At 48.7% G+C, this 19,780-nt stretch overlaps 2 long non-coding RNA genes across 2 annotated transcripts; one reads left to right on the top strand and one right to left on the bottom strand.

Moving 5' to 3' along the window:
- The first annotated feature begins 792 nt into the window (after positions 1 to 792).
- On the top strand, positions 793 to 1,643 carry LOC120709988. The gene is made up of 2 exons (XR_005689800.1): positions 793 to 1,080; positions 1,173 to 1,643. It is a non-coding gene; the product is annotated as an uncharacterized LOC120709988 (long non-coding RNA).
- Positions 1,644 to 2,283: 640 nt separating this feature from the next.
- LOC120709987 lies at positions 2,284 to 4,925 on the bottom strand. The gene is made up of 2 exons (XR_005689799.1): positions 4,264 to 4,925; positions 2,284 to 3,507 (listed from the first exon to the last, which is right to left on the bottom strand). It is a non-coding gene; the product is annotated as an uncharacterized LOC120709987 (long non-coding RNA).
- Between the last annotated feature and the right edge of the window lie 14,855 nt (positions 4,926 to 19,780).

Below are 19,780 nucleotides of genomic sequence, written 5' to 3'. Positions count from 1 at the left end.
AATATGACAATATACGCGTATATATGTAATTAAGAACGAATATAACTATGTAAATATATATGTGACTCATAGGTATTAAATTTCTATTTATGAGTATGTATGTATGTATTAAATTTCCAAAAGGCGAATTCTACTATGTAATTAAGAACGAATATACCTATGCAAATATGATGGAGTATGTATGTATTATATATATAAGCACTCCAATAATATATATGTGTATATATATATTTATATAATATTGGTCCTAGACATTTTCATATGTAAAGGAATTCACATGTATAGATATGTGTATACATATATATATAAGTGAATTAATTTATATATGAAAACTATCTAGGACAAATATTATATAAGTAACTATATATATATGTATATATTAGTGGAGATCATACACACTGAATTCCAATACATAAGTTTAATTGAAATGCAAAAGTATAATTGAAATAGAAAAAAAATTGAGAAAAGAAAAACATGAAAAAAAAGAGACCTTTTGTCCTGGTTGGTAACACCAACCGGGACAAAAGGGTGCGCCAGCCACGTTGGCGCTGGCTGCACCTTTTGTCCCGGTACCCCCCTTTTGTCCCGGGTGTGGCAACCGGGACAAAAGAGGACCTTTTGTCCCGGTTGGTGTTACCAACCGGGACAAAATGTCCTCTTTTGTCCCGGTTGCCACACCCGGGACAAAAGGGCACCCCCCTTTTGTCCCGGACAGGCGTTCCCGGTTGGGAAACCGGGACAACAGCGGTTTCCCAACCGGGACAAATCAACGTTTTTTTAGTAGTGTAAAAGATCGAGTTAGATTAGATCTGTACTTCTGATCTGATGATGAAATAAACTGAAATTTCCCTGATGAAGTACTGCTTAACCTGCTGCACTTTTGTTTGCTGATCAGTAGACAGTAGTGATGATGCTTGTGCTATTCGAAGTGGATTGCATGTTGCCTATCTCATGGCTTGTTTTGTTTGGTCATTGCATGCATGCATTGACTACTGTTGAGTGTCTACACGACTCCGAGATGGCTCAGAGGCGTCCTGATCCGACCTCTTGGCAAACAAATTTCTTTTGATCTGAACAATGGTACGCGCAAAACTGTATTTCTCGAGAATTAAAGTTTTTATTCCTCATATTAAGATCGAGACATACTATGTCTAGACTTTGTTGATTTGCAGAATACTAATAATAACGGACATCTTGGTATATTACACATGGAATTGAAGTATCAGGGTTACAGTTGCTCAGGTAATAGAATGCATTGCAATTTAGGAGTATTTTCTCATAAAAACGTGAACATTTGATGATCTCTCTCTCTCTCTCTCTCTCTCTCTCTCTCTGTAACCTGCCTTGGTATATGTCTTTGATTTGCATTTTACTGGGCATGCCACACCCCACACACTTCAAATGCTCCACATGAGGAACAATTAAGAAAAATCAGACTGTAGCTTGAATTTTAGAATGTTCCATTTTTGTTACAACTTTACCAAATGCTCCCTTCATTTTCTTTTTTATTGGGCGTATTAGGATTTGGAGACGTCTTTAAACATATTGACCATCAGTTTCTCTTATATAGAATATGTTACCCAATGCTAAAAATTAATTTCACATTACAACACATTTAAAAAATATTGTTTTATTCTAGAACATTTTTCTTTATTCTTAGAACATTTCATTTTGTTTTTCTAAATACTTTATCTCACCTTCAGAATAATCTCTCGTATGATGAACATTTATATGTATTCTTAAAAATAGTATTTTTAAAATATTATTTTGTGTTCTAAATCAATTTTTTACCTTAGTACAAACAGCCACACACATGCGAACACCTCAGTGGTGGGCAGTCTTTTGCGACAACTGCAGCTACAGCCGCAGGTGCTATGAATAGAATATAGATGTCCTCTGCATCTATTTGTCGCGCGAGCGGCTGCACAGCATCATATCGGAGAAGCCCACACCTCCTTTTTCCTTGTTCTGTTTCCATGTATATTTCTCTCTTTTTTTCCTCCTCCTGCCTAACAATTTTGAATAAAATAAAATATTTCGGACATTCTGAAATGTTTGAAACACTCATAACATTCAGATATTTTTATAATCACTAGTTGAACGTCCGTATGTTGCTACGGGTGTTGATTGCAGTACAGCTACGAGTGGAAAACAAACATTTATTAGAATTCAAAGTAATTCAAGTCAACTAAAAGACATAATAAATAATGTTGTTCCAAAGTAATTCAGCGTTCTGCATAAGACATAAATTAGAGTTCTGTCAATTGTGGTTGGATAAAAATGTACATTAAAGACCCCTTATTTTCCAATGAAATAAACATGTGAACACTCAATCAATAAAATATAACTAACTTGATTGTGAGACACAGATACACAAGTACTCTTCTTCCTCCATATTAGACTTACAACTTAAAATCTTACAAGTTACAACAGTGACTAATGGCTAACAGAAGCTCCAATCCTCTAGATATTCGAATCACATGGTCCAGGCGTCCGGCTCTAACAGATCACCGAATCCACCTTACCACACTACAATTGTGTACATCTTTTTGAATATGCAAACCATGTGAACCTGGATATGTAAGTGCAAAGATTATTCAAGCTGACTTGTTTGAATGATTGCTGGTTTTCAGCAATTTAAACTTTGAGTTAGTTCAGTCATGAGTTTTCTTAGTTTGACAGAAAACCAAACACTTACCGAGTAACCATTCAGTGTATCTGTCTAGTTCATTCAGCTGTCATATAGGATATAGCAAACACAAATCCAACTAACATTAATGCATATATTATATAGTGGATGGGGGCATATATACACACCTTTTGTTTTTTTTGTACATTACAATGGGGTATTTGAGTTTGGATGAAAATGCACAGAAAAGTCCTCTTCTTTCCCAATGAAATAAAAAATATCAACACCCAAGCATAGCTCATTTCAGAAATGCCAATTTTTTCCTTCACAGTTTCTGTGATAAACAATTCAGATACGCCATCACTCTCTCATATCAAGTGTGACACAATTTAAGTTTGCAGTGACTCATATTTCAAAAATATTCTAGTTAAAACATATTTAGTCTATGAAGAGATTCTTGTAATTTTGCATTCAAATTCAGCGGGACAGACACTCAAAATGGATAATTAAAATAATGTATTACCTGATATGTAGGTATTGAGCTTCTTTCTAATGCAGAAACCTAACCTGGTGCTCTTGTTTCTAGTCTAGTTCAAAAATCCCCATTTAGCATCAGGATCAGAGCCTATGTCAAGCAAGTTTGTGCATTAGTTACCATGTATAAGATCACCTCATCTTCAACCCAGTAGCCACCAGGAATGCTCTAAACCTTATCCACAAACTTGAAGGTATGCTGAAAGAACTAAGACCTGCAGTTGTAACCTCTAAAATGTGAAAATTATTTGTAACTGCAAATGTATACGTACCTAACTCACCATTATTTGAAGCAATTAGGAGCCTGCTTATGAGAGCTTACCTGAACTTCCATAGATGTGCCCCTATGTTCATATAGGAATCATAAGGAAACAGGATAATCTAATCCATCAGAACACCTACTGCATGCAATCATATTAGAAACCTACAGTGACATAATATGATAGTGATAATTATGCTTCGGAGTTTAGTCTCTCATATAATTATATATGAGTAGCCAGTACTATAATTCAAGCATACACACTCCAATGCCAAACGAAAGCTGCATTCCTTAACATACTAAAGCTAGCCTGAACCTCAACCTCGAAGGAGCCAAAAGCCTACTCAAATATGCAATAGGTGTTAGCAAAACTTCCAGCATTAATCTTCCGAGCTCCAGGGGATGTGAAGTGAATTTATCCACGTTAAGCATAGCACCATAAGTCATTCCTCAGTCAAGGTAACCAATAAAATTGGTAGAAAACTAAATCCACAAAATATGCACTAAAGAAGGTCTGAACCAGTAGATACGTTCAGCTAAAGTACGTGTACTGATGGTTTTGTATCACCAAAGTTCTATTTGATCCCAGTGCAAACCATTGTTCCAATCCCTACACCTTGTTTACAAAGCTGACTTCAAATCTTATGAGCTGTTTCCCACAAGTTCCCGTCTTCTCGAATGGAATCAGAACAAATCAAATATAATCGGTGTTTCAGGTGTTGAAGCGGCTCAGCAGTAGAACTACCAACCAGACCTCGCGCTCACCCCAAGACGGCCAAAATGAAGATGAACAGCAAGAGAAACAATGGAACCAGAGCAAGAGGAACGCTGGATTACTCACCGAATGCGGTAGAGGACCTTGGAGGCTCCGCGCGCACAGATCCGGTGGGCCATGGACCTCACGTCTGGAGCCGCGGAGCGCTGGGAGGCCGGAGGTGCTGTGCGGCTGGAGCCGGCGGACCGTAGGCCTCGCGTCGGGGAGCCGCGGAGCGCTGGGAGCCGGAGACGCCCGGTGCGCTAGGAGGCTGGAGAGCAAGGGGGGCAGTGGAGAGGCGATAGCGGCGGCAAGCGAGAGGGGGAATCGATGCCGGTGTCATTGAGGGCGGAACCGATGCCGGTGTTGGGAGCCGCGCAGAAGGGGGCCGTGGCTCGGCGGAGGATGGGGAGCGCAGCGCGCGGGCGGTCTCGAGTGCGCGGGGGCTGGCGTGACAAAGTTCGCGAGCGCGGGGGTCGGGTGAGAGCAGCGGCGACGAGCAGACGGGGAGAGAGGGGGCGACGGGGCCACGCAGGAGAGGGGCGCGGGTCAGCGGAGGAGGGGCGCACGGCGAGTGGGCTGTCACGAGCGCGCGGACGCGGGCGCCGGCGTGACGGCATTCACGAGCGCGTGGGTGAGAGCGGCGGCGACGAGCGGGTGGAGAGAGGAGGTGACGGGGAGGAACATGAGGGGGCGAGTCGGTAGAGGAGGGGCGGATGGGGAAGGAGGCGGAACCGTCACGATGCGTGGGGCAGATGGGGAGGCGCAATTTTTAGCGGTGGGCAGAGCCCCGGGGAGCTGAGCGGGGCAGAACCACAGGACGGCAGAACCACGGCAGAGTAGACTCACTTCGTTTTTTAGGTAGTAGTAGATTTTGAATCAATTTTTTTAACAACTAAGAAAGGCTCGAAACTTTTTGATTGTTTTTGGAACATCATAAAATGTTCCAATCAATCCGAAATTTTTTTGATTCTTAATTGCTTAAAACTTCAGAATATTTTTGTAGGTGTTTTTTTATCACTGGCTAGCGATTCTCGTGCTTTGCGCATTTGGCTCGGATGGTTTGCAAAGAAGACACAAAAATTATATGGGTCCGGGCAGAATGTTTCTACATCTAATTTGTTGCTGCTCGTGTACTCACTCTAGTTTGCAGTAAGGGGTTACAAATGGACGATAGAGAGAAGAAGGCCCCAAGTCTCTGGTGCTGGTGTGTGTTCTAGCTCTCAGACCTCAGTTATCGATTCTAGGGTCCGAGCAGCTCAGGATTTGTTGGGGGCCGTTTAGTTCCCAAACCAATTTTTTTTTATATCACATCAACGGTTTGACCAAATGTCGGTAGAGTTTTTCGGACACTAATTAAAAAATTAATTTTAGAACTCATCTGGAAACCGCGAGACGAATCTTTTGAGGCCTTCGACCGCATCATTAGCACATGTGGGTTACTGTAGCATTTATAGCTAAGCATGCACTAATTAGGCTCAAAAGATTCGTTTCATCGTGCACATCCAAACTGTGCAATTAGTTTTGTTGTTAACTATATTTAGTGCTCCATGCATGTATTCAAAGGGCGCGTTTAGTTCCCAAAAAATTTCACCTCGAAATTTGTGCCTCCCTTTGGACATGTGCATGGAGTACTAAATATAGTTAAACAACAAAACTAATTGCACAGTTTGGATGTACACGGCGAGATGAATCTTTTGAGCGAAATTAGTGTATGATTAGCCATAAGTGCTACAGTAACCCACTTGTGCTAATGATACGATCAAAGACCTCAAAAGATTTGTCTCGCGGTTTCCAGGTAAGTTCTGAAATTAGTTTTTTAATTAGTGTTCGAAAAATCATCTCGACATCTTATTAAACTGTTGATTTGACAACAAAAAAAATTTTAGTTTGGGAATTAAACACGCCCAAAGAGAAAGGAATAAATTTCAAGGTGAAAATTTTTGGAAACTAAACGCCCCTGCATGTGTCTGTGTTTTTGTCCGCGCAAGGGCATCCCTTTATCTTTTAAATGCCAAGGGAAAGGACCGGTGTACAGCGTATGAAGAAAGAGAGAGGGAAAATTTGTACGCAGCACACTTTCAAAGAGTAGTTTTGTGTAGAACACATCATGAAATCTGATTTTGTTTCCAATACATCATGAAATTGCGATTTTGTCTCCAACACACCACACCGAGTATAATAATTATTTCTAGCTGAGCAAAGATGTAAAAGACAATTTTGCCCTCAGACCCACTTGTCATCTTCTACCTTCCCCCTCCGGCAGGCCACCGCTCCCTCTCGCCCGCGTCTGCTCCCGCGCGCCGACCGCTCCCCCGCGCCGGCTCCCTCGCGGTCGCTGCCACCGCTTCTCCGCGTCTGCTCTCTCGCGACTGTTGCGTCCGCAACGCAACGCCTATACTGCCTCTGGCCGCCCGCCGCTCGGCCACCTCTGTCCATCGCCGATTCGCCGCGCAGCACGTCCTGAGGCCTAGGCTACCTCCGCCCGCCCTGCCTGCGCTGCCTCCTGCACTGCCGGGCTGCCGGCGCCTACAACGAGATGCTTGAGTCAACAACAGCTTATTTCCCGTATGCGTGCTTTGCCCCCAACGAATCAAAGTAATTAATTAGTAGTAGCAAAGTTGCAGGCCATCAATCTTGCTCCATTAATTTGATGCCTCTCCTCCAAATCAAGCTGTACCATGCCGTTGCTGATGTCAAGTGCAGCAGCGGGCCGTGCGAGGATGCCCCCGCAGAGAACGGGGATGCCGACCACCGGCCCATGCTCAACGCTGGGGCGAGCTACCTCCCCACAAGCGCTGACCCCAATCTCTGTCACCTCCTCCTCTCTTCTCACCTTTCGCACCACATTGTCCTCGCGCGAGCCGCAGTCGGCGCAGGGGAGCGGTACCAGCCGTCGCGAGGGAGCTGGCGTGGGGGAGTGGTGGCAGCAGCCGCGAGGAAGCCGGTGCGGGGAGCGACGGCGGTCGGCGCGCAGGAGTAGGCGCAGGCGAGAGGCAGCAGTGGCCTGCCGGAGGATGAAGAAAGAAGATGACAAGTGGGTCCATGGGCAAAATGATCTTTTTACACTTTTGCTCAGCCAAAAACAATTATTATACTCAGTGTGGTGTGTTGGAGATAAAATCACACTTTCACAATGTGTCGAAGAGAAAATTAACTTTCACAGTATGCTCTATACAAAATCACACTTTGAAAATGTGCTGCATACAAATTTCTCAAGAGAGAGAGGGGGATGTATCCATGTCTTAAGGCAGAGGAGACCTTCTCTGACGTCGCCACGCCAGTACGCCACTCCTGGATTTGAGGGCCCGCTCCCCCCTAGCGCTGTGTCCTCCATCTAATGTGGGGCCCATTGGGCCCATCGTCGCAGCCCTCATCCTTCGCGACCGGATTTGTCCCGTCAACACAGTCTGCAGGGCGAGACACGTGGAGGCCTCCCATATTGGCGGGGCATGCCCCTACCTTTACAGTCTGTCGCTCCATAAGCTTCGGTAGAGGCCCTGTTTGGTCGTGGGAGGGGGAAAATTTCCCAGTAATCCAACCCATATGTTTGGTTGCAACAGCGTGAAATTTAGGCCAAGTTGATGGGGCCATAGCGTGGGGCCCACGGCCGACCGCGTTAAGCGCACCCGTGCGAACCCCCGCGCAAGATGCGCCCCCCCTCACCCACGCACGCCCTATCGGCCCCGCCCCCCTGACCCCAGCGCCGCAGCTCTGCCGCCGCAGTAATCCGCCGCCGCCGTCCGTCGGAGCCCCGTCCATTGCACGGATCCGCGGCCCTCCACCGACGACACAGCAGATTTGGGGAACTCTACCGTTCTCCCGGCGTCGAACTCACCCAGGCGGCGCCTCAAGTTCGGGGCCGGACCGGCGGCCGCCGGCCCGTGTTCGGCGCCCACACTGCGGCGTCCGTCGAATCCGCCGCCGACCGCCCCCAATCGTCGTCCTTCCCGGCCGCAGCACCGTCCCCTCGCGTGGAAGACCTCCACCGCCCAAGGTCCGTGCCCCCATTTTCAGCCGCCGCCACCTGCCTTGACCCGGTGTGCCGCCCGGCCTCCTGCCTTCCCCCACTACACGGTCCGCGGCTGCCTTCTGCGGGATCCGGTGTCCCGCCATGCATTCCTCCCTCGTTGCAGCCGCACTTGTTTCCTGTCCGCAGTCCTTCCTTGCTGCCACCGCCGTCCGCAGACATCCGCCCCGCCGCCCCATTTCCTACTCTTCCCCGGGGCCCTTCCCATCCTTGTGCGCCACCCAGTAGGCTCCCCCACGCTGGCCTTCAACCTCTTGTGCCGCACCCCCTCCATTCCTGCTTTCGTCCCACTGCTCCTCCCCCTTGGCAGCGCGCTGCCATGGCCGGCCAAGGGGACGACGGCTTCGGCAACTACCCACAGCCGGACCCCTGGTTCTCGACCAGCTTGAACCCCTACTTCGGCTCGTCGTCGAGCCAATCGCCGGGCCCTGGAGGCATGCCACCGCCGCCGCATGGGTTCTCCGGTTTCAGTGGCGCACCGCCGGGCAGCGGAGGACCCAATGCGCCGGCCTTTCCTTACTCCGGGTACCCGTACTTTGGCGCTTCTCCTACACAAATGGGTCCTGCAGCAGCCATGACTAGGCCGGCGCATCCGTACTACCAATGCACACCTCCTGCCAGCGCACACTGCCTTGCAGAACCCGCAAGACATTCCACCTCCTCCATGGCTCCATGGCATGGTGGCCCCTCTGCATCCGTCCCGCCTATTCCGATGCGTCAAGTTCATAGCTCATACGGTCAGTGCCGTGCATTAGTCATACCGACTTCCACATTTATAATGTTTTGTAACATTGTCGGCGTCCTGACTTGGCGGTCGAGACCCCAACTAGTAATGCTGCGTGTTTCCTCATCCCAGATGTTGATGCAAGAGGCAACACAGTAACGAACGGGTTTATCCTGGTTCCGGCCGCGGGACAGTACGTCCAGCAAGGGGGTGTGCGAGGGCACTGTATTATCTTGCACCGGAGGTACCTATAGTAGGGGGTACAGGCGAGGCGAGAGAGGGAGGGAAGCTCCTAGGTCTCTGCTAGAGGAGAAACTGATTGAGGCCAGTGCCAATATCGGGTGCTCAGTGGAACTGAGTGTTGCGTTCTATCGAGCGGTCTGATTGCGCAATGTCAATGACGTCCCCCTTGAAAGGAAGCACGCCTCCTCCTTTTATAGTCATAAGGAGGGACGGTGTACAATGTACAGGGGATCGTGGAAGTCGTCGTCTTTCCCCCGAATCGCGGGGGTGCAGTGGTCGAACACTATGGGAAGTACACTGTGGGGCATGGCGTCGGGCGTGGCTGTTGTCCTGGGTATCATCCTTGGTCTTGCGGAGATCGCGCCGGCGCCCTGCCAGCCCTAGCAGGCGGCGTGGTCGTCGCTGTAGGGTGTACAGTCTTCCAAACGTGGCGTGGTGGCGTTCCGTGGGCCCCGCAGGCCAGGGTCTTGCATATATATGAGCGCCAGTGGTAACGGAGCACGTGGCAATCCCGGACCCACCTAGGCGGAGTGCTGGCGTGTGCACTAAGGAGGTCCGGGAGTCGCATGGGGATCCTGGACCCCTCGAGGGGGAGGTCCGGGCCTCTGGCTGCTAGTGCTGAGCGTCCCTCCTTGAGGGACACGTGGCGACACCGGACCCCTTCCCGAGCAGGGGGCGGGTCCGGTGCCATACGTGTGGTGAGGTGGAGTCCAGATAGCCAGAGTTGGGAGAATAGTAATGGGAGCTGTGCCGAGCCCATCTCGTCCCACGTCGCAGGTTCCCACAGTGCCGCCACAGCGTCCGGGGTGACGGAGCAGTGACCGGAGTTGGCGGACGGGACTCCGGTCACAGCCACTGTGGGGAATGGCGGCCTGACGCCGTCTGTCCTGGGCTCTGTGGAGGAGTGGTTGGCATTTAATGTCTCCATACGACGGGCGGGTGAGCGGCAGGGCCGTTTGTCCTTTGCGTCGAAGGGTGGCCTCGAGTGAGGTGGAGATGATTCGCCCTGCTCGAGGGTAGGTTCGCTACCCTCGAGCGAGGCGGAGATGTTTGCCCACTCGAGGGTGGGTTCGCTACCCTCGAGCGAGGCAGAGACGCGGGGCGCGGTCGAGGGTCTCGATGGGAGCCCTCGAGCGAGACGGAGATCACCCCGTGAGTCCAAGGAGGGTTCGGATGGGCCGCATGCTGGGCTTCTTTGAGTTCTTTTCTTTCTTCCAGATTGGAAGGAGGCCGTGGGCCTTCGTGGGCTCAGTCGCCTAACATGTGTTTGCGTTTTTAGGGTGACTTTACTACCCCGATTAGGGTGTCCCTAATCGTGGCACCCGACAAACATGTATATGTTGTTTCATACGTGTAGGAGGGTACGGCGAGGCTAGTACCTGGTCCGCCCGGGAGGACATGCCACCCTTCCACCCGCCATGGGCTTCGGTGCCTATGGGCGATGATATCTCTGCTTCCTCAGCTCCCGGACGTCGGATCACCCGACGCCAAACACTCCGGGAGGCGCCGTCCCCCGTTCCTATTCCGTCAAGCAACGAAAGTGACTCAAGTGACGAGGATGCTGACGCCGGATTGTCTTCGGTAAGAAATGCATTTTCTAGTTTGTGATTTCAGATATTAGCATATAACAGAAATGGAGTGAGGAAAACAAAGTTTTGCAGGTAGTCTTCAGTAAATTACTACTTCAAATTACTACTTCCAATTGCCAGCTGTGTACTGTAAATTCAGAATGGCTACGGCAGTAGTTGTCTCCTTCCTATCTTTAGAGTACTTGATGCCTTGTATTATGCATCACTCTCGTGCAGCATACAGGTGGTGTGATATTTTTTTTTCCTTTGGCACCTTGCTGCACCTTTTTGTCTGGGGGCCATTTATGAACACATATGATTATGGTTCAGATGTACTCAGAGAATTCAGTGGGTAGAGAGGACGTTAAGAAATGCAAATAGTTGCTACAACATGTTTAGGATGCAGCCGCATGTGTGGGAGATGCTACATGAACAATTGGTTGGCAGATATGGTTTGAAGTCTACTAAGAGGATGTCATCTAGAGAGGCTTTAGGATTGTTCCTTTACATGGTTGGACCCCCACAACCTGTTAGGTAGGCTGAAAATAGATTTGAGAGGTCCATGGAGACTGTTAGCCGCAAATTCCACCATGTCTTGTGTCCTGAAGCTAGCCATAGATATAATTCGCCCCAAGGACTGCACTTTCAGTTCTGTCCACAACAAGGTAGCGAAGCATAGGTCTGCTCCTGCCTTCAACAATGCAATAGGGGCAATAGATGGAACACATGTCAAAGTTATCATACCTTTCAGTAAGGTTGGCCAATATATCGATAGGCGAAATGAAAAAACTCAGAATGTACTGGCCATATGTGACTTTGATCGTCGCTTCACATTTGTTGCTGCGGGGATTCCTGGATTAGCACATGATTGGACAGTGCTGCAAGAAGGCATTCACAAATATGGCACAAATTTTCCCCATCAACCCGCAGGTAAATTGTTTGCAAGTAAGCATTATTGTATGTTGCAATGAATATGTAAACCATGTTGGTTGATTGTTCCGTTGTCAATGCAGGAAAGTTTTATCTGGTTGATGCGGGGTACCCCAACAAGCCGGGATATCTAGCACCTTAAGGGGGGTGAAGTACCATCAGCGGGCATGGAGAAAGGGATCAGGACCTTCGGGTACACAAGAGGTATATAACAAAGCGCATTCTTCACTTAGGTTGGTCATAGAGCAGTCATTCGGGATCCTGAAGATGAAGTGGAGAATTCTGTACTACGGCATCCCTAAATATTCTGAGCGTACACAAGCAGAAATCATTCTAGCTTGTTGTGGCCTACATAATTTCATTTTAGAAAATAATGATGACGATGTGGACTTTAATATGGCTACGACATTAGGCGGGTTGAGAATGCTCGAAGAAGATGAGGATGAGGCGGACACGCGTGAGGCCGATGAAGTTGAAGACGATGTGAACATGAATGTGGTCCGTGATAAAATTGCATATGCATGTTTTATGGCACAAAGGCGCCGGTGAGAATCCTATAAATTATGCGATATGTGACATATGTTGGGCCTGTAATAAGTTTGTATCGTCGTTAGTATTTGTTTGTGGGACATTGTTTTGCCATGTAAACTTTGAGACAGTGTGTGAATTATGGCGTCATAGTTGGTTGCCCAATATTTGTGTTCACGGTCCATATTTGTGTTGCAAAGGAAACAAATTCTATATATTATGTTTGGCTATTTGTGTACCTATGTGTGTGCACTTAGCAATTTCAGAATTTTGGGACACATAGCTGTGTGCATGTAGCAATTGTATTAGTTTTCATATGTTTGGTTAGGTTTGATTGTGCCAAACATATAGAAACTTTTCACAATTTTTTTTTTGCCCTCCAAACCAAACAGGGCCAGACAAGCGCTCCATTGTTGCCGTGTCAGTGCATGTCCCGTCGTCTGGTTATCCGCTCCTTCATTAGTAGCGCACAGCGCAGGACACTGTGGGCCCTTTCCAAGGGTCGGAAGCGCAACCGCCCCCGGTCAAGGGTCGGGCACGCCGGCGCTCCCCGGTCAAATGTCGGGCGAGGCGTAACTCCTCGCGGTGTTCGGGCGAGGTGGAATCCTCCCACGAGATGTCAGGCAAAGCGGTGCCGCCCTTCGAGGGTCGGACTGAATAGGTGTGACGTGCTAATCTCCCGGACTGACAGGATGCGTGACTGCTTAGCTCTTGCTTTAGATATCCCTATTATTGACACCCGACAATTTTTATTAGTTCTGAAATCATTTTGAATTGTCTCAAAATCTTAGATTTTTTTTTAAATGATTAATCGGCGTTCAGTTTTCAGGCAAGGATTTAACGGGCCTCGGTTACGGACCGATAGCTTCCACGAGCACACGCCGACACCCTTCAGATACGAATACAGATACAGTCGACTGACGCGTGGGCTATACATCGTGCGGGCTGCAAAATGGCGATCCATCCCAACGCTTCCGCACGCCGCTTTTGGGCTGGATGTATGTTTATTTGGCCAATAACGTTTGGATGGAGTACCAACACACTTAGACTGTTTTGCTTTTTTTTTCTTTTTCGGCTGCCGGCTAATCTCTCTTTCTTTTCTTCTCGTTTCTTCTTATCCTTTTCTATATTTTCCTTCTTTATTTTTGTTCCACTCTTTTTACATATTCTTTGTATATCTATCATTCTTATATTTTTTTATATAAAAGTTCGTGACATTTAATGTTTTGTTCATTCTAAATTATTATTTGTTCGTCATGCGTAAATTTTTTGTTCATGAAAATAATTCTTTGTTTGTGTTTTTAAATTTTTATTCTTTGTAGCTGAAACTAATTATTTAATATTGAAAATATTTTTAAAATATCGTGCAATCATATGCAAAATGTGGTCTTATTTTAAAAATTTTATGGTAGCAAAAATGATAGTGTAATCAGAATTTATTTTGAATATATATTTTAAGAATTATAAACTTTTTTGATTTGAAACTTTTTTGCACGTGGCTATGTCAGGATCGCACTTGACATCCCCTTCATGCGAACCATCACGTGAAGCCATCCATAGACTTTTGTCTAGTCGGCGTAACCGAGTCCGACAACCATGGCAAGATACCCCCCGTCCATATAAAACGTAAAACCTCAAACCTCTGACACCTCTCGAGCTTCTCCCATCGCCGATCCCCCAAATCCATAATCCCTAGCCCTCGCGATCTCACCGCCGGCGGCGGCTCTGCGATTCCTACAACGTCACACTAAGGAAAAAGTTCCCTTCGACATGGCCGCCGCTGCCGCCGCACGATCTCGCCGTTCTCCAGCGGCCTTCTCCGTGGCCCCGGCAGCCCGCGCAGACTGGGAGATGTTCGATCCCACCATCCTCATGGGAGAGGTCCTCCATCCCGCCGCTGTCTAAGCCGCCAGCAACGGTGGACAAGTTCGCGTTTCCCTCCGTCTCGCCGAGCCGCCGGTTTCCTCCTACGTCGATATGTACATCGATGCTGAGCTCCACGGCCACGCCACGGTGCTGGCGGCGGACGGGGATCTCCTCCTCATCCACACGGTTCTCGCCATCCGTGACCCGCCGCCCCGCACCTACCAGGACAACTATTTTGTGTACAGGGCGCTTCAGGAAACCCCGTCGCTATTGCTTCTCCCCCAGTTTGATGATTGGGATGCTCACCCCCTGCACACTGGCATCTCCTGCCGCGTCGGGGAATTCGTTGTGGCAGCCTTCTACGGCGAGGGAAGCTCGAGCGGTGGCGAGGTAGGCGTGCTCTCACGATTCTCGTCATCCACGGGGCAATGGGAGATCTAGGAGCTCCTGATCCCCTTCGATTCAGATAAAGGATTATACCCCTTTGTATGTGAGGAATGTTGAGTACTCTATCCTGTCTGTGATGAGTGAATTGTCAACCGTGCGGTGTGATCGTGCGCTTGGTCTTTGTATTGCAGGTACACGGGCGTCGTGTGTCGACGGAGAGTTGCCGTGGAGGGGCTCAGGCCGGGTGGCAGCTGTGGCGTCCATTCCTGGATCGAGGACGCAAGCGACGACGGAAGGCGGGTTTCTTGGTTTGAGCCACAAAACCAAGGAGGCGGACGGTGGTTGAAGATGCCAAGTCGTGGAGGCACGGGCGTCGGTGTAACATCCCAGTTTTCATCATGATTAAGGGGGAGTGTTGAAATTTATAATGCAAACTTCTAGAAGGTTCTATAAAAATAAGGATAAACCATGGCATAATTTTGTTCACCATGACAATGTTCTAGAATATTCCAAAAGAATCATAAGAAGACAAAAAGCTTGGATATTTTCTTGTCATGGTAAAATTTAGAATTTTCTAGAATTAGATATTTATAGGGAACTTAGATATTTATAGGGAACTTCCTAGAGTGTGACAAGTGTCACTCATCCAAGAGGGGGTATGGGTGCCTATATAAGGAGGGTGCCACCCCTTGCCATGCCATACTACTCCACTCCATCCCACACACATCCAAGGGCATGGTAGAAGTGAGCATAGGTAGAGTGTGCTAGGTGTGTGTTTCTTTGTTGCTTCAATAAAGTAAGTGTCTTTATAAGTGTTAGTCTCCCGGTTAAATTTAAGTACTTAGTGTATAAGTTGTGATCCAACGAAGGTTGGCTCTGCCACCCGGGATCACAAAAGGGTCTGGGCTTCATCGAAGGTTGGCTCTGCCACCCGGAAGCCAGCTTCATCTGTTGGTAGGCTCTGCCTCCCGGAAGCAAAAGGCGGCTCTGCCGTCAAAAGGACCCGATACACTAAGTAACTAGAAGCTGACCGACTCTGAAGTGAGTTGGTGTAGATCCTCAACTTAGTAGGGCTGCCTCAATTTCCAACAATCACTAAAATAAAACTTATGTTGCAATTAAACTAGTAACGTAAAATAATACTAATGTTATATGAGGTATTACATAACTACTAGGTAAACTATTTTTACTCTTGTCTTGCGTTAGTACATTCGTTCCCTCCAGTAACCAGCATACGCATGCTTGCACCTACGACAAAAATCATCTCGTCTCTTTCCATAAAAGCCTCTCAAGTCACCGTACCATGCCATAATTCCCAGACAATCATGACAGCGCATACCTCCTTTGCCATAACTTCATTATTCCCTGGAAGCCACAGAGTACCCACACCATTGACCTTGAAAAGACCCGTCATGGCAGCACCCACCTCGCTAAAAATCAGGGTCGCCACGCACAGTGCCGGCCGAGATTTTTTCCGCCGAACCGCCTCACCCGCTCGCTCTCGCTCGCTTACGCGCGAAACGCCGGCCCCACAACGGGACCGCGCACTGCCGCCGGCACCACGCCGTGCCACCCACTCCCGCGTCCCCACCTCGCCCACGCCGCTGCAGCGTCCTCGCCGGCTTTGCCGCCTCGGCGCTCGCGCCTTCAGCACTGCCACTGTTCGCGTTGACGACAAGCTGCCACAGCCCACGACGTCGTTGTCCTTGCGCAACACCGCTGCTGCTCTCCTCGCCTATAAAAGGAGCAAGGCCGTGATGAGCCCGCCACCAGCCCAAGCACACCGAGCCGCTTCGCTCCACCAGCTGAACCACTCCTCCCGAGCCCAGCTCACTCACGAAACGAAGCTCCAACAATTGATCCTCTTCCTCGAGCTATTCCGCGCCAAGGTGAGATGGCAGACAGCTCCCCCGACCATTAACTCCACTAATAAAGGCCCAAAACACCCCCAGGCCGTGAGCAGTTAATCCAAATCATTCTACCAATCAATACTGTAAACTCAAAATCTCCTTCATATCAACTCCTTTTCACGTAACTCTTTTTCCCTCCTATTTTCATCTCCATTTGAGCTTATTGCTTGCTTGTGTTTGTTTGCCGGTTGTGTCGTTCTCGCCCGTAGATCACGGAGTGACCGAGGACGAGCCCGCCAAGGAGCCAGAAGACCCGTACCACGAGCAGGAAGCCGCCGCCGCCGACGCGTACGCAAGCGAAGGCAAGTTTCATCGACCCCTACATGATCGGTTGCATCCATGTGAGGACGTTTAGCTGTAGCATGTGTCTAGGATCGATTATATATACCAGTACTTGAGTGATTAAGTGTGCTCATGAATGCATCTGAGTAGTCATGCATATTCAGAGCTGAAAATAGGATACGAAGGGATCTGGCTGAGACCAAGGCAGCTGGGTATGCTGGAGCCGGCGCTACCGTGGTGGTAGACTGGCAGGTGAGTGCTACCTTGGTGGTAGGCTCGAGTTGACATGTTGAGGGATGGTTGCTGCCCTGGTGAACCATAAGGACCGAGTTGTTTTGACATCTCACCTAGCTTACTTTCAATACGACCACATGAGTTTGTATGGGCAAACCTTAGCCTAATCCCACTGGCTAACCTGGTAGTCGTCCGAGGTGGATATGTTTTGGGGTGAGACCTGGATTGGTTCAGACCCAAGGGTTTGTGGGCGACTAGTCGGGGTTGAGCCACGGCTGGGTGTCGGCTATGTCGGTTGTCCGTTCGGGCAGCCGAGTGTGTGGGTACAGTGTACGACCTCTGCAGAGTGTATAATCCATTCGAATGGTCCGTGTCCACGGTATGAACATGCTACGGTGTGGTCCTGACAACTAGTGAGCTACCTATTGTGGGTTGTGTTGGGAAGGGGTTGCGTACCATTAGTTGCATTGCTAATGCATTGTGCTCAATGTGCGTCGTGCATGTCATTTCCCCTCCCGTAGGGTGAGGTGGAGCTTGCTGAGTACTTTTGTACTCACCCCTGTTGATTTTTCTCCAGAGGATCCTGACTTTGTGCCAGAAGACTACGAGTAGATCGTGTCCGCACCCAAGCTGATCGAGTGGAGCCGTCATGGATGAAGAGCTAGTCCTCCATGTCGTTATGCTAGTTGTTATCCTATGGTTGTTCTGTGTAGCTTTGTGTTGTCACTTTACTCCTCATGTACGTGTTAAATAAAGCTCTGTATGACTCTGGACTCCACTTGATGTAATATGTATTATGCCGGAGACCTTATTCGGTAATTAATACATGGTTTAGCCTTGATCTTCGGGTCGGGGCGCTTCAGTCGGTCTCGGGACTGACGGAGGCGACGAGCGTCGACGGCGTCTAGGGCCTCGCTGCGGGCGAGGAGGAGACGGGCGTCGGGCGGCGTATAGGGCCGTCAGAAGGCCGAGGCGGGAACGGCGTCTAGGGCCACGGCGTGGAGGCGGGAATCTTCCCGCGCGTAAAGTTTTGGCAGTTTTCTCAAAACCGGCCACCTACCCAGGTTTCGCGGACCCTCCAAAACCGCGGACCGGATGTTCATCGACGTGGCGGCATCGCAGTGTAGACTTCGAGTCGAAGAAAGAAACTTCACCGTCGATTTTGATCGTGTACAGGGTTGCTGCAGACCTGATCACCCTTCCCGCGATTTCCTCCCTGGGGTGGCCGGGATTCAAGTCCTTGTGCACAAAGGAGCTCCCTCAAGGTATGATGCTTGTGTCGGCCGATCTCTTCTCCTAGGAGGTTTTAGGAGATTTCCTCTGGTCAAAAACATCCAAATGTATCCCTGAACTAGTACCTAGAAGAGTTTTAGAATTTGTGGGCGATTTTTGCCGCGCCAAGGATTCTAGGTTTTGATCTGGGTAGGATCGGTCTGATCGGTCGGAGGGACCGGTCTAACCGGTAGGGGTCCGGACAGGCCGGCAAATGGTTCGGATACTCCGGGTTTGTGGTGGTTTAGACATTCCGGGTTTAGATCCAGATACTCCGGAATTGGGAGTCCGGATACTCCGAGCAGGTGTCCGGATACTCCGGGTTTTTGGGTGGACAAGAGCAATTGGGGTAGATCCTTAGTAGTTGTACTCGGTCGATGGTTAATTGTAATTATAAAATCGTATTTGCATTAACTCATATCATATGTATACATGTAGCAGCCGCGGCAGAGGAGGTGGTATACGAAGTGGTTGCGGAGCCACAGGAGCCCCAGGGGCAAGCCCCGCAGCAGGAGGCTCGCGAGGAGTCGGCCCAAGGCCCAACTCACCCTAGTGCTGAGCAGCAGACTCAAGGCAAGCCCCGGTGCACATCCTACTATTTCAAATTATGACACCTATATATGTCTCTAATAATTGTGCATTAGGTTTAGGAATTGTTTGAAACCTTAGTAGCATGATCCCTAGGTTTTCTTGGGCCTCATACTAGTATGAATAGGTCGTTAGCACTGCTAGTGATAATTCTGTCACACGTGAGATATAGGATGTCTTTATATTACAGTATATGAATTATTACATTCAAGATGGAAGGTATGGGATGGGAGACCGGATGGGGGAAGGTGTAGCCCCATCTGTGTTGATTAAGGACCGTTCCGTTGTCGGCTGTGCTGATCAGGGATTGAACTGTACTAACCGCATGCCGGGAGTAGGAGGTAGTCGAAATCGGTAAGCCGAGTACTGCTTTGCTTCGAAAGTACAGGAACCCGTACCCAACTCCTAGGGCGAGTCGAGTGGCCGCGGAGAAAGGGATTGCATATGTTTACTTTTGGTGGTCTCACATAGGGCTCGGCTGACTATATGTCGTTGGGCTGATTCCTGTAGTTCGAGGCGGGGAGGGGAAATATTGGTGCGTGGGGTCCGATGGGGCTTTTGCGAGCCATGTTGGTTAGGTCCACCTTGCAAGGTTAAATCGAATCGATTCGCCGTGTCTCGCGGTTATGAGAGCCTTGATCTCTTGGTCACATCGTAGAAAGGAAAAAATGGAATAGAAAGGAGATAAGATGCAATGAGGGCTGTGATATTAAATTATGATTGCTCACCTTGAGTGTTGTAGAGTTGCAAATCATAGATGATTAGTAAAATTATTGTTATAAATGGGAGCAAAAATTTGGAAGACAAGGACTCACTTTTAGCGTTTTTCTGCAAAACCAACCACCAGCCGAAAAACCGTGCATGTCTAGGTATGTGGGCTAAGTTATACCCACTGGTCAGGTAAGTCTTGCTGAGTATTAGTTGCTCAGGGTTTGTTGCCACACATTTTTGTTACAGGACACTCGAACGTTGACTTCTGCCCCTGCTGCTTCAAATTCATCCGCCGAGATGCAGAGGGGTGGGAAGTGGTGGGGAGAGACCC

The sequence above is a fragment of the Panicum virgatum genome, chromosome 5K (assembly GCF_016808335.1).
Source record: "Panicum virgatum strain AP13 chromosome 5K, P.virgatum_v5, whole genome shotgun sequence".
NCBI classification, from domain to species: Eukaryota; Viridiplantae; Streptophyta; class Magnoliopsida; order Poales; family Poaceae; genus Panicum; species Panicum virgatum.
This window is presented reverse-complemented; position numbering and strand designations above follow the sequence as displayed.